Source organism: Agelaius tricolor, unplaced genomic scaffold, assembly GCF_023055355.1.
Source record: "Agelaius tricolor isolate 1412-34295 unplaced genomic scaffold, bAgeTri1.0.p SCAF_3, whole genome shotgun sequence".
In the NCBI taxonomy this organism is placed as follows: domain Eukaryota; kingdom Metazoa; phylum Chordata; class Aves; order Passeriformes; family Icteridae; genus Agelaius; species Agelaius tricolor.
This window is the reverse complement of record NW_027269263.1, coordinates 47,162,388-47,176,372: the sequence shown is the minus strand read 5'-3', so window position 1 is coordinate 47,176,372 and position 13,985 is coordinate 47,162,388.

The window sequence follows — 13,985 nt, the reverse complement described above, 5'->3', positions numbered from 1 at the left end:
AGTGCAATGGACACCATTCCTGTTATCTTTTGAATCAGGATCCCATTACATTTCTGGGCTTACATATCTACTGACTTTCCTGGCCCCATTCTGGCACTTCAGAAATTAAGTCAGGAGTATTGCATATGGGGACTAATTCCCTTGACATTAACAAGTCATTTAGGAAAAGGATATAAGTGGATAAAGTGTCAGACCTCCTGGGTCTCAAATTCACATGAAAGATTCTTCACTATATAATATTAAAATAACTGTTGGTGAGATCAGAACTATCCAGCTAAGTATTTATATTCATAGGTATATGTGTGTATTTCAGAATTTCTAGCAAAAAGGTAAAAATCTCTTTCTGAAATACAAAAAAACCTTAGTATTGACTTCCTGTTTGAGATTCCCTGACCTGTTACTTCCAGTGGCTGCTCCCATTGCATGGATTAAGGGCTCTCTAGTCTGTTTACCTCTTCCGATTTCTGCCTCTCACTCAGGACTTCTTGCCTGGCTGCTCCCTACAGCAGCCAACTACTGTCCTGCTCAGCATGAGGCAAGGTTGTACCAAAAGCAGCAAGCCATGACTGTCAAAGTGATCTCCAGTGCTTGCAGACAGAATCCCAGTTCCATCTGCATCATCTGGAATAGTTTAAAGCAACCCTGACACAGAGAAGGTGAGAGGAAAGTCACAAGACTTGCTAAAAATTCCCAGGGACTGGGATTTGAGAGGACTTAGCCAAGGTGCCATGCAGGCATGTAATGTTCACTGTTCATCATCTCACTGGGCTTTTAAGCAATTTGGCTCATACACACACAGCTTCCATTTTACATGAGTCTCCATGTTTGTTCAGTGGTGAAAGCTACTGACCACTGAAAAATTATTTCCATGATCTAAACAGTAACCTGGAAACATAATTGCCAGGAGCAAGGAGAAAATATTAGGCACAGAAAGTTAACAGGAGTTTAAGGTCAGCTGAATACATATGTCTTATGCATGCTTAACTTCACTCAGAGATCTAACATAAACCATAAATTAAGTCTAGGTATAAGTGCTTCTAAGATGAAGTCTTGATATAAGGAAATCATTTAGCATCAATAATTTCACCATAGAGAGACTGCCAAAAAGAAAATACATTTAAAGAAAACCTTTTCACAATTGCTCTTTTTCTGGAGAAAGTTTCAAATTTCAAAGCATAACATCATAGCAACCATTTCTGTGATAAATGAGATCACATGAAAAATAAGTGCAAACTGATAATTTCTAAATTAACTGATACTCAAAAGCTTGTAATCATCTGTCATCTTCACAGAGCAAATCTACATGCAATTTTCATTGTTTATGCTCAACTCTTTAATTTCTTTTTTATTTTCTAGTATGCTAAAAATTTTGCCAAGGGCCATAAATTCTCACTAACTTCAAAAATTAGTTAAAAGCTTCAGGAAGAATAGGCCTCCACAGCACTGTAAATATTCAAGCAAAGCATCTTGTGAAGCTGTGTTGGAGAAAACCAGCTTAGCTCCACCCTCCCTGATTTTTTACTTCTCCTTAAATTCATTCCAGACTGCAATTGGATTTGTAGTGTGTTTAATCCTGTGTGTGGTCCCATTATAAGCAGTAAATGGGGAAGAACAGAACAAAATTAAGAAAACAGTAAAAATACATTACTGTTCTGTACATTAGAAGATTTGATACCACTGAAGTTAAAATCAACCCCAGCACAGTAAAAGCCCAGATTCTCTCTCCTTGTCCCATTCAACCCTATAAACGTTAATGATAGTGAGATTTTACTCTGCTCTACAGAACAAAGATTCATGTCTTAAGTCTACTTAAGCTCAGCTCTCTGATTTTGGTTCACAGTGAAAGCAGGCAAGCAGAGGAATCACCGAATCTGCTGTGTTGGAAGGGACCCATAAGGATGATTGAATCCAACTCCTGGCCCTGCACAGAACCATCCCCAAGAGTCACACCATGTGCCCAAGAGCATTGTCCAAATGCATCTCAAATTCTGTCAGGCTGGTTCTGTGACCACTTCCCTGGGGAGCTGGTTCCAGAGCCCAAACACCCCCCGGGTGAAGAACCTTTATCTAATATCCAACCTAAACCTCCCTGACACAACTTGAGGCCACTCCTTCAAGTCCTCTCACTGTTCACCACAGAGAAGAGATCAGTGTCTGCCCTTCCTCTTCCCTCAAGAGGAAGTTGTAGACTGTGATGAGACCTCCCCTCCATCTCCTCCAGGCTGAACAGACCAAATTCCCTCAGATGCTCCTCATATGGCTTTCCCTCAAGGCCTTGACCTTCCTTGTGCTTCTCCTTTGGGCACTCTCCCATAGCTTTGTATCTTTCTTATATTTTGGCACCCGAAACTGCCCCCAGCACTCGAGGTGAGGCTGCCCCAGCTCAGAGCAGAGCAGGACAATCCCCTCCTTTGCCCGGTTGGCAATGCTGTGCCTGATGCTGATGCACCCCAAGACAGGGTTGGCCCTCCAGGCTGCCAGGGCACTGCTGACTAAAATTCAACTTGTCAGCAACCAGGACCCCCAGGTCCCTTTCTGTGGTGCTGCTTTCCAGTCTCTCATTCCCCGGTCTGTCTTTACACCCAGGGCTGCCCCATCCCAAGTGCAGAATGTGTCACTTTCCTTACCTCTGCTCCTGCTCTTTCCCTTCCTCTCTTCCTACCTGGTGGTGCTGCTCATTAGATCTTTCAGGAGAAAGCACAGCTGGGCTGTTTTCTGCCATGTGAGGGGATTGAATTGACAGCCAGGGAGTTCCAGTGGGCCCTCATGCTGGTACAGATTAAGCAGCAGGAGAACATTATTGAAAGATGATGGAAAAAGAGGAAAGGAACAGGATCTTTTAGGCAGTGGCAAAGCTCAATACTCAGCTTATCAGATTATCAAACCTACCAGCTTCCCTAAAGTTTAGGTAGAATCTGGGCCAATCGAGTTATTTGTTCAGAGGCATCTCTGTGTCTCAGGCATAGTCTTCACTACTGTGTTTTGGCAGAAGGGTTACAGTGAAACAGAGGTATCTTTATTTATAAATGTTAATTATACAGCAAGTTGCTTGACATGAGGATACGGGAAAGCATTTGAAGACCAAAGTCTTATTAATATACTGGTTCCTGCTTAAATGGCAAATTTGAATGTCATGAGGAAGAAATCAATCAGCAAATTCTCTGCTTCTCCCCGTCTACAGTTATTTGCTGACATAATCCCCTTGAAGCAGTTATTCAGAGATAAGAGATTTATGGATTTTGTAGCCAGTTTGATTGCTCAGACTCACTGGTTACTGCTGAAAAATGGATAAGAATCACTGGTAATCAAAAAGTGCCCAGATTGTCTGCAAGAACCCAGAACAAAGTGAAATGCCTTATGACCTCTGACATCATCTGTGTTCCTTTTTACTTTAAGTGATTATTTTATTTTGTGATGCTCCACATAATTTCTCTGTCATCTTGTTGGTCCCCCTCTTCTTCACACTTCAGATTAAAGTATTTGAATTTCCATTCTCAGGTCTTCCTACAAACCTTTTCTAATCTCTGTTGTCTCTCAAGATCATTCTCTTATTTTAACACAGTGAATAATCTCTTTGCATAGGTGATCTCAATCTTTCTTATTGTCTTTCAGTTACATTTTCTGAGTTTATTATATGAAAGGCATCTGCACAAATACTCTTACACTTTCTCATGCACTTCTGTTGCGAGCAGAGCTCTTCACTGCTTCATACATGCAGAAGGGCTCTGTAGTGCAAAGCAGAGCTTTAAGTGCACAATAGTATTTTCCTTGCAGTATTTTCCTAGCTGCATATATTCAGATGAAAATGTTACCAAACAACCAGTGGGAGTGGAAAATGTCGTGGTTTGAGAGGAAGTAAGTTTTCTGGGATATGCTATAGATGTTCAGATTTTAATATTGGCACCTGGTGTGGCTACTGGGGACACTGGATACGCCTCTGAGAACACGGGGGTTAAAAAGCAGAGCACTCCTGGGAGAAGATCTCTTGGGTTCCGGTGGGGAAAGAGTTCGGATCTCTCCCCTGTCCAGCTGCTGCTGCTGGGCAGGGGAGAGGAAGCCATGCTGCTGGGTGAGGTAGGCTGGGCCTTGGACAGAGATGGGAAGTGAAGAGGCCCCCCCGAGGATGGAAGGGTGGGAGAAGCACCAGGAGGCATCAGGCGCCCCCCCCCCCCCCCCCCCCCCCCCCCCCCCCCCCCCCCAGCACAGAGAGGGAGTACAGCCTGTGCCACCTTGAAACTTGATAACATGTGCCAGCCAGCAGCACGGCCAAGAAGGAGAAGAAGGGGGGGGGGGGGGGGGTACCACAAGAAGGTGTCCAGCTACTTCTGGGAGCTTTGGGTGGGCAGAACCTGAGCTTTTAACCCTTTTTTTGGACAATGAAAACTTTGCAGAACATTAACCTTTCCTAGAAGAGAGAGATGAAATGGAAGAAGGAAATGTGCAAGTGTGAAGGTCTGGGCAAGTGAAAGATGTCGGGAGAGTAGAGAAGAATCTTAGGTGGGAGGAGATGATGGAGTGGCCTTAGCTGGACTCTTCTTGTTATAGCCATGGACAGAACCATGTTCCTTGTGACAGAGACTGCATGCAGGGGGAGGCAATGGCTCAGAGCCCAGAGGGTTCAGTGTTGGTACCCCTCAGCCCCAGGGGTGGAATTTGGGGGGGGACAGGTGTCCCAAAGGTGAGACTGTGCTCTTTTTGGAACGAGACAAAGCATCCTTAAAAGGACAACCCTAGAAGCAGCTCTGGTCCGTGTTCAGTGGTGAGAGCACTGGACATGAAAGGAAGAGGTCACGATGGCAGATGCTCTCCGGGCAGTGCCACGAGTGACATGGAAACACACGAGGCTCCAACGGTGTTTCCAGGAGAAGCCTATGGCACAAGAAGGACTCCTCTCGATGAACTGAGGATTGATTACCTAAAGGGTGGTGATGGACTGAGAGTCAGTGATTTTGGGGGGCAGACTTATTGAAAATTTGGTGGGGGGAGGAAGAAATGTTTTTGGAAAGTTTTCATTTTCCCTGTGCGTTTCTTGTTACTTAGAGTTGTAGTGTAGTTAATAAAGTTTTATTTCTAAGTGGGAGCCTGCTTTGCTTATTCCTGGTCACATCTCACAGCAGACACCAGGGAGCATATATTTTCATGGGGGCACTGGCATTGCACCAGCCTCAAACCATGACAAACCATGAGAATACCAGTGTCATTGACTGTCCTAGCCACTCCCTGCTGGCTCAAATGATGTCTGCAATGAGGGTATCCCAATTCCTCACCAACTGTTGCATGTATGGGAACATCTGCCCCACACCAGGCCTGTGTCCTCCTCCCTTAGCACCAGGTCAGAAGAGCTCCCATAAGAAGGAGGTGGGGAGAAGGAGAGCAAGAGGTAAGTATACCAGTTTGGAGGCTATTGGAATATGATCCCAATATTACTGGGTGGAACATGCCTGGGCTCTTCTGGCCCTTGCTGCTTGACCAGAGGCAGCTCAGAGACAGCCCTGGCTGGCTGTATGCTGCAGCTGGCACTTGGAACAAGTCTCAGGAGAGAAGTGGCACCTCAGTAGCCCAATGACCCCAGGGCTGAGAAGCATCTTTTGAACTTTGCCAATCAGACGATGGCCTTGCTGGTCTAGTGAGATTGACGGACAGCTCTCAGCAGGAGGCAGGGGAAGGGAGAAGGTATTGGTACACCTGGGAGGGACTGGGATAGCTGAAAGAGGATATTGCATCACACTGCAACAGGAGGCTACGGCTGAACAGAAAGATCAATTCCTCAGCCAGAGCTCCGGAGTAAGATCAGGATGTATCCTAAATAGCAGCCTATGCAGTGGGAATGTATGATGCTTGCAAGCCAGCCATGGAGTTGTTTGAAGAAAGCAACAAATATGAAGGAAAGAATCATTCTGTAAGGGCATTTTGCATAGGGAAGGGAAGCATTTACAATTGTTTTTAATTGTGATATTTAACATTCTGCATTTTGTTTGTTTTTGAAGTTAATTGTTCTAGATTCTGTTTCAGTAAACCCCAAATGTAGAATTGAAATGTCATGTCACAAGATCTTTCCTCTTCTTCTGTGTAAACTAAGTAATTTCATTGCCATGTTCCCTTTTCACTTTAGCCTGGCCTTATTATGCCACTATCCAAGACTAGTGGTGTGCTTATTTTTTTCTCCAGTTCTATACCATAAGTGGACCCAATTCAGTCCAAATGTGAAAAAAGCCAAGGTCACCCAAGAATTCATGACACTCACCCCCAAGAACTGTTTTTTATATAATTGCTTCTTAGAAGCAGTGTTAGTTTCAAATAAACTCACTTTAGGAAGATGCAATAGAAAAATACAATTAGACTCCTCATTCCATAAACACTCATCTTCCAATTTACCCCCTAAACTGTGTTTGATTCTGTCTCCTTATCTTTGGCTGCCTTTCTTCCTTTTCACTGCATATATGATAAGGACCATCTTCTCTTTCTTTGGCAAAGTAGTTGCCTTGCAGAAGCAAACCACTTCAACTTTTCACATTACTATCTCAGTATCTTCTAGGTTCAGTGGTCCTCTGATGCTCCTTTGCAGCATGGAAACAAATGAAAGTCTCCTACAAACAAATTTTGTCACTTGTATTGTGTCCATTACACAAGGATGTCATGCTCTCAGGTAGCCACAGCTATTTGTGCTGTCCTGTAGATGATTTAGTCTGTGCTGGTGCAGTTGGGGTGCCTGCCACCAGCAGGCTTGACAAACAAGCTCTGTAGCTTTGCACCAATTTTTCCAGGTGCCAATCATTTCAGACATTCTTGTCATTACATTTTTGTTCATTTCAGAACAGTTAACATCCATGCAAACATAAAACTTAAACCACATCATGGCCTCCCCCACGGAGTTCAGAGGATATGTGGATGTTTTAGGCACAAGGGAACAAGAACTCGATTTTTTCCCTATCAAAAGGCTTTGTACTGATGGATATTAGTTTACCAGAGCTCTTCTGTTAGCAAGGAGAGTTTTAAGACAACCACATTTCACAGAAATGTTGACTAAATGCTCAACAGTGCCTCTCAAGCCACCCATAGGTTTAACTAACCCCATCAAGGCCAGACATTATTATATATGCCAGAGTATATAACAGTTTGTTGCAGTCTCTTGGTGCTGCCAGAATATACAATGAACCACCAGAAATGTGTCACTCGGGGCACACACATATTGTGAATGTATATGAGAAATTACTGTACAAGTGAAGATGCAAAACATGCTATTTTGTTGTTCTTATGGATAGGCAGGAAAAGATAACAGTATACTTCTTAGCATCTCGATCTGATTATAACAGTACAGCTTCTCTCACAAGTCCAGCTGCCTCAGCATGATTGCTGCAGAGCAAGATAACAGCAACCACTGTGGCAAAGAAGTTACCTCAGAAATACCTTTAAGTACATTACATCTTTTAAGCATTGACTTTTGACAACCTACTCAACATGGTATTTCTGAAAGTAAAGCTGGAAATTAGATTTAACCACTTTTACATCTTACAAAGCCAGGTGGCCTGAATAACTGGAGTGAAGGAGGCCACACAGAACATCTGCATTGCAGCTGGCATGAGTCTGATGAGTTCTTTGTGTCCTGCCCCATGCAGAGTCACTACACTGCCTCTCAGTTCTGGCCTCATGGGCTGCACAGCTTGCTCAAAACATGCCTGATGGGCTTGAAAGCTGAAAGTGGGGAGGGATGTCATGTGGAACTGCTGTGGTACAGCTGGGAGAAGGCTGAACATCACACTGCCAGTGGGTGATCTTGACCACTTTGATTAAACAGGTCACGTATAAAACGAGCCTTCCAGGCAAAGGTCTGTTGGAAAACCAAGGTTTAAGGAATATATTTCTCAGGTCTGAGAAATCTAAAATGTTTTGCTGTAATTTTTCAATATTTCACACATAACCTGAATTGTCTAAAGGGGCTGAAAAGCAAATAAAAGCATTTTTGTTCTTTGTCTAATTACTGGTTTGTTGGAGCCTGTTTCTTTTATGGGTTGTTGTGTTATATTTTTTGATTATGGAGTTATGTTCTAGGACTAGAAGTAGATGTACTTAGGATTTGATTTTGAAAAAAATTAAAACATAAGCAAAATATAACCAAACCTGAATTGCTCTGAAATACAGTATGAAGTAGCTGAATAGCCTCCTAATACACTTTTTAATTTAATCACTATTTCTATATAACTATGTTTTGATGACATTTTAAAACTAAAGCATAATAAAAAGACTCTTTACTTTGGAAAATAATGTACAACCAGGTAGTGTCAACACTGAAAATTAATAAAATGTATATAAGGCTGATAATTAAGTCACTTCATAAGAGTCTTTGGAGACAGAATTACAGACAATTTTTGGGATTGATTTAAAATCACACTATCATTTGCTAAATAGGAAAATCAGGTTACAATTTTATGATGTGCTGGTATAATTCGGAACAACATGTTTTGATGTCTCCTTCATGAGTTTAAATATGACTGCTTAAGAGTCAAACAATAGGGAAGAGGAAAACTTAGAATCTTTTGTATTATAAGGCTTGTCAGCCTCCAGAGAGACATTTTCAGTACATTCCTTTTACCCTCTTAACAGAAGTCTTTAAGTAAACAGCTATGGGTGAGTGTTTGGAAAGCACTTTCAAAGTGAAAAGTACTTCAGCACTGGAAAAGCTTGAACATTTATGCAGATAATAAAAACACCTTGAAGTTGGATTTTCATCTCTTTTCTCTTTTTGAGAACTGTCTTTCATTTCCTTGTCCTGGGCTAAAACTTCACTGAGATGTTTTCCCAGTATATATTTTAGATTGTATTTATGTCTTACAAGGGCAACCAACAATGTGATAGAAGAGATGTGCAGAACTGTTCTGATGTGACACTCTCAAAAGTAATCATTACTTCTGAAATCATCACTTGTGCATGCAAAAGCATGTAAACTGTAAGTCTTTGTCTAAGAAAATTTCTGCTCTGGTTTAAAATGATTAATACATAATCTAGATTTTTTTTTAAAGCAATATTGAAGTAACTCCTACCTTAGCTTCTGCTTATTCCTCAGTTCCTTAGCCATTCCAATAGTATTAGGCTACCAGCAAGATCCCTGGGATACCGTCCTAAATTAAAATAAGGGGTTAGTCAACACTACTGAACTGCTTTGTTTTCCAGACCTGACTAAGGAACACATGTTTTTATGGCCAGTTCATCCAACTATTGGTTAATCCTTAAATCTACAGAATCTGCTTTCTTTAAAAGCCTGGGATTAATCTAGCCTCAAATAACATGACACAGAGATTAAACACACCTTTAAATAATATCAAACAAGAAGAGCATATCCAACTGAATTCATCACAGCAGATGACACGCTAGCTTGTCATCTTTTCATGCAAGCTACCTAACTGAACATTTATTAGAACAATTCTTAATTATGATGAGCACTTACTTTTACACATCAACCCCTAATAACAATGTAATTTGTATCTTATTAAAATAAAAGATAACAGAGCTGTAAACAAAATTTCTTTTAGTATCATAGGGAAAACTACTCCTCTACATCTAACAAAAAAGGATTCCCTGATTCCATAGCACTTCCCTGACTGACCCCTTCCAGCACCTAACTACACTCACGCTTTGAAAGTTTATCTAAACATCTATCCCATATGCCCTTTTCTGAAAGCAAAGCATAAAACTTGATTTGAAATTAAAAGGCTAAAACTCTGAAGGCAGAAGAAACATAAAATTATCTTCACATTGCTCCCTGTTTCTATTTCACTAACCCTCATGATTGCAAATACCATATAGCTATTATATATTTGAGGAAAAAAGCCGTATACCTGTTGTTGTTATATTGCAAGAGTTCTATCATCATTATATTGCAAAGGTTCCATATTGCTAGAGTTTCATACCTCCTTGATGTTTCTGGTAGGTGTAGGTATCTCCTCTAGGCACTGACTCTTCCTAGTCCTCACAGTTACCGACTGACTCCAGTTCCCCTCCATGAGCCAATCCACTCTTTTATAACATTCTTCTTATGTGGCTATAGCTACAGCTGTGGCCTGTTAAAGTCAGGCCTGCTCCCAATCTCTAATAATTGGCTCAGCTGCAACTCCTTAATGGGGTAAGATTACTTTCTATACTACCTTTATTTTCTTATATTGTATCCCCCTACATATACCACCTTAAATAGGAAAACCAAGTTAACTGTCAACTACCTAACTAACTAAATCTGTTCAGCAACATGGATTCCTCAAAAATTTGATATTTTTAAAGAAAGATATAAATTTGTAGCTGAACAACTGCATCTAATCCCCTCATTGTTCTCTTTAACTTGAATAAAACTTTTTATTGGCAGTAGCCAGTTTAATAGATGTGAGCAGACACCTTTGATTCAATTACTATAACATTGCTTAATAAGTATTCAGAAAAGAATAGACCTGCCACAATACAGAGTAATCTTCATAAAGTAAGGTACAAGGCACAAATAGATACTAGGTCTTTAAAAATATTAACACAGTTGTGGATCCGAACATTGTTCATCATTTTCTACGGCTTTAGGTAGATTTCTTGTACAGTCACAAGGCAAGTATTTCTCTATTCTAGCTGGAATATGCCAGGGCTTTTCTTTTCAACACCTTCAGGATTTTTTTTGAGGACTGAATAAGGGAATTATTCTTATCCCTATAAAAAGAGAACACAGCATGCAGTTAGAGTAATGTTTTTAATCAAGACTTTATATCTGTAATGAACTAACGTCGGAAATTACTGGGGGTTTTAAAATATAAGACCTATGGAAGGACAAACCTGAAAGCAGTAGCTATGCAACCTGTTGACAACTTTTGCATGCTCAAATAGCTCCGAAATACAAGATTTATCTAGAGGAAAAAGCTGCTTGTTTTTGTCTTTATTGAATACTATATGAGAATAAAAGCAAGATGTGGATTTGAAAGTGCTAAGAGGAACATTACTGTAAATTGGCATAGATACACTGAAGTGTGCCATTTTTCTCCTTTTAGTTACATTGTTCTCAGAGCATTTTAGTCAAATCAGGGAGGAGTAACAAAATTGAAGGGACTATGTTCATATGGTGTGGCCTAACTTTATTCATGTATACCCTGAAGAGAGTGTAAAAACTCAAGTCTTATTCCTCTTGCAATTCTGCTTCTTAGAGATTTTAGTCTAAAAAAATTGAACACTCTGCTGTCAAGGTAAAAGCTGTCTCTCTTGAAGAAGAAAAATGTATGGCCCAGACATTCCAGCAGAATGAGGAGGGAGATGAAAAAGCTTGCCAAGAAAAGCCAACTCACAGTGGAAAGTACCTCCCTGGTGAGGCAGAACAGAAAGTGAAACAGAAACCTCAGAATTTCTGACCTTTACTGTGTGTGACTAACATTTTGCAAAGTTTGGTAAAGAAGAATGCAAATTATCCCTTCCTATCCAGAGAGACAACCTAGTGGGATTTTCAGATTAGTATCCATTAAAGTATTTTCTCTCCCTTTTTCATTTCAGATCTAGAATAAACAAAAGTTACAGCTCCCCAGTGCACATAGACAATAGTCTTTACAAGGAATAGACAGTGTTTTGTTCCATTAGAGTGCTTAGCACATTGGTTTTCAGTTTGTGGTACTGCCACCCCTCATCCTAAAAGTTCATCCAAATGCTGGAACACTGACATGAAGCTAAAAGAAACTGCACTGCCTAATGCCGGAGGTCGCCTAACATAGTGTCTGGTATTAAATAGCTTTCATTGAGTGCCAGAGGATTTTAGAACTGTCAGAGGCAACCTGGAACACTTCCTTCAATAAGCTCTTTTGACTCCTACTGATCAAACTTCAGTGAGTTTCTGATCCAGGGATTTTAGCTATATATTCAATTTTGTAATGTAAGCATGCCACATGTGAAAAAATGTTGCTCAGTTTTCATTTTGGACTGGCTTTCTCCATACCACTACTTCTATCAAAACACACACCTTTTTACATCACTACTTAATTTACAGATCCCTCTTATATTCTCATGAAGCTGCCTCTTTCCCATCCAGAAGAGTCCCAGACAATTAATTTGTTCCTCAGCTATGTTGTCATGATACAGCTTTGACCCTCTAATTTGAACCTTTTCCTAGCTGTGCTGTCTTTTTGTAACAGAGCATACCAGAATTTTACACTATGTTGACCTAACTACAATTCAATTTACACAGTGTAAAATTGTTTTCTGTTTTATTTTTTATCTCCTACTGAGTCATTCTTAGCACTTTTGTGACCCGCTGCTGAACAGAGAGCTGAGGTTTCCATAAAATTACTAGATAACTTCCAAATCATTTTCCTACATAGCAATCCCTACTTGCTACTTCAGGGGACTCAGCTTCAGGTAAAGTGAAATCTAAGTATTATTTTATATTTACATTCTTTTAGCAAAATGTTTAAATATGTTTTCCACTTTATCAGACAGTCTGTCATGAAATTGGTCTGATGCGTTTAGCACTTTCCATTTTTTGGGGGTTTTTTTTGAGAAAACAACACACATGCAAATATTATGTTCCCATTTAGGCCTCTTTAACCTACCTCTTATGTAACTCTTGAGCAGCAGAGTCCTGCTCTTCTTTAGCAGTGTGTGTTGGGGATATTGCTTATTTATTCCTTTACTCTTAATTGTTCAATTTTCTAAATAGCAGTGTGGATGTCCCAATCAAGGGATGCCCCTTTTCCACCAGTGCATCACTGATTTTAAAGGAGCTTTAGTGAGAGACTTTGCACCTGTACTTGTCTACCTAGGGAAGTGTCCAGCAGCATTATTGACCATGAGGCATGAACTCTCTCAGTATGTAGCTACTCACACTGCTCAGAGCTTTTACAGTCTAATCACCTCCTGACCTGCGAGCTTCTTTTACAGGCTTCCTATATAGATAACAAAAGTATGAACAGGTTTTATTGTTCTACATCTTTGACTTAGGTATTGCATTTTTTTCCACATTTGTCCATTTCTGTTCTCTTGACACAAAATACTAATTTACTAACAAGCACAAGTTTTTTCTTCTTGTGAGTTCTCTAATTTCTCAATGAAAAAAATAATTTATATTTCCCAATGAAACAGGGATCCAATATTCACACTAAAATTTGAAATTTATTTTGAATTTGTAATGTTGGTACCATCTTAAGTATGGTTACCAGCAGAGTGAGAGGTTTTGCTGTATACAATCTTAATTCTCAAAGGACTTAGTTCTTAGCCCATAGGACAGACATTCAGTTTAAGGAGAGCCTAGATTACTGGTTGCTTATTTAATTTCAATTTATAGCATGGCACCAGTTTCCCACAAAACAAACACTTTGTTATCTCCACTGTCTCAAAAGCCTCATTTAAAACCAGATATTCTAGTCTTCAAGTGGTTTTTTTAGACTGAGATTTCCACAGAAATATATACACAGTGGGTTGAGTTCCCAGTTTCAAGGGAACCTTAGTTAACTGCTTCTTGCTGTTTATTTTCATGAACTTCCATCCTATTCTTTTGCCAAAGTCTATTTATCATCCATAATCACATTTCCCTTCTTTCACATATACTTTTCCTGAGTTCATGGACTTTAAATGCCTACTTTTTTCATTTTGAAAAAACATGGTGTGACAGAAGCCTGGTTTCATTCTTTGCACATACTCTTATTCCTAATGGACCTATCTGGTTTTATTCCCTTGACACTATTTGCACGGTCATGCAATGGAACTGCTTCCTTCTCTCCCCCTCTTCTCTTCATGGGTCTGGAAAGCTACCACATGACAGCCACAGTTTTTCAGCCTAACACAGACCTGAAATAAAATCTTTATTTCAAAGAGAAAGCATGTTTTTTAATAGAGGAAAGAAGAAGGAAGGAAGGAAAAAATAGGCATAAACCCCATCTTTCTGTTCAATGCTCCTGCATTTAAGAGCCAGGAAAAAAAAAGGAAATTTGTGAAACCATTTCAGTCAGAAATCTTTTTTTTGACAAATGTACAGGAAACATTAA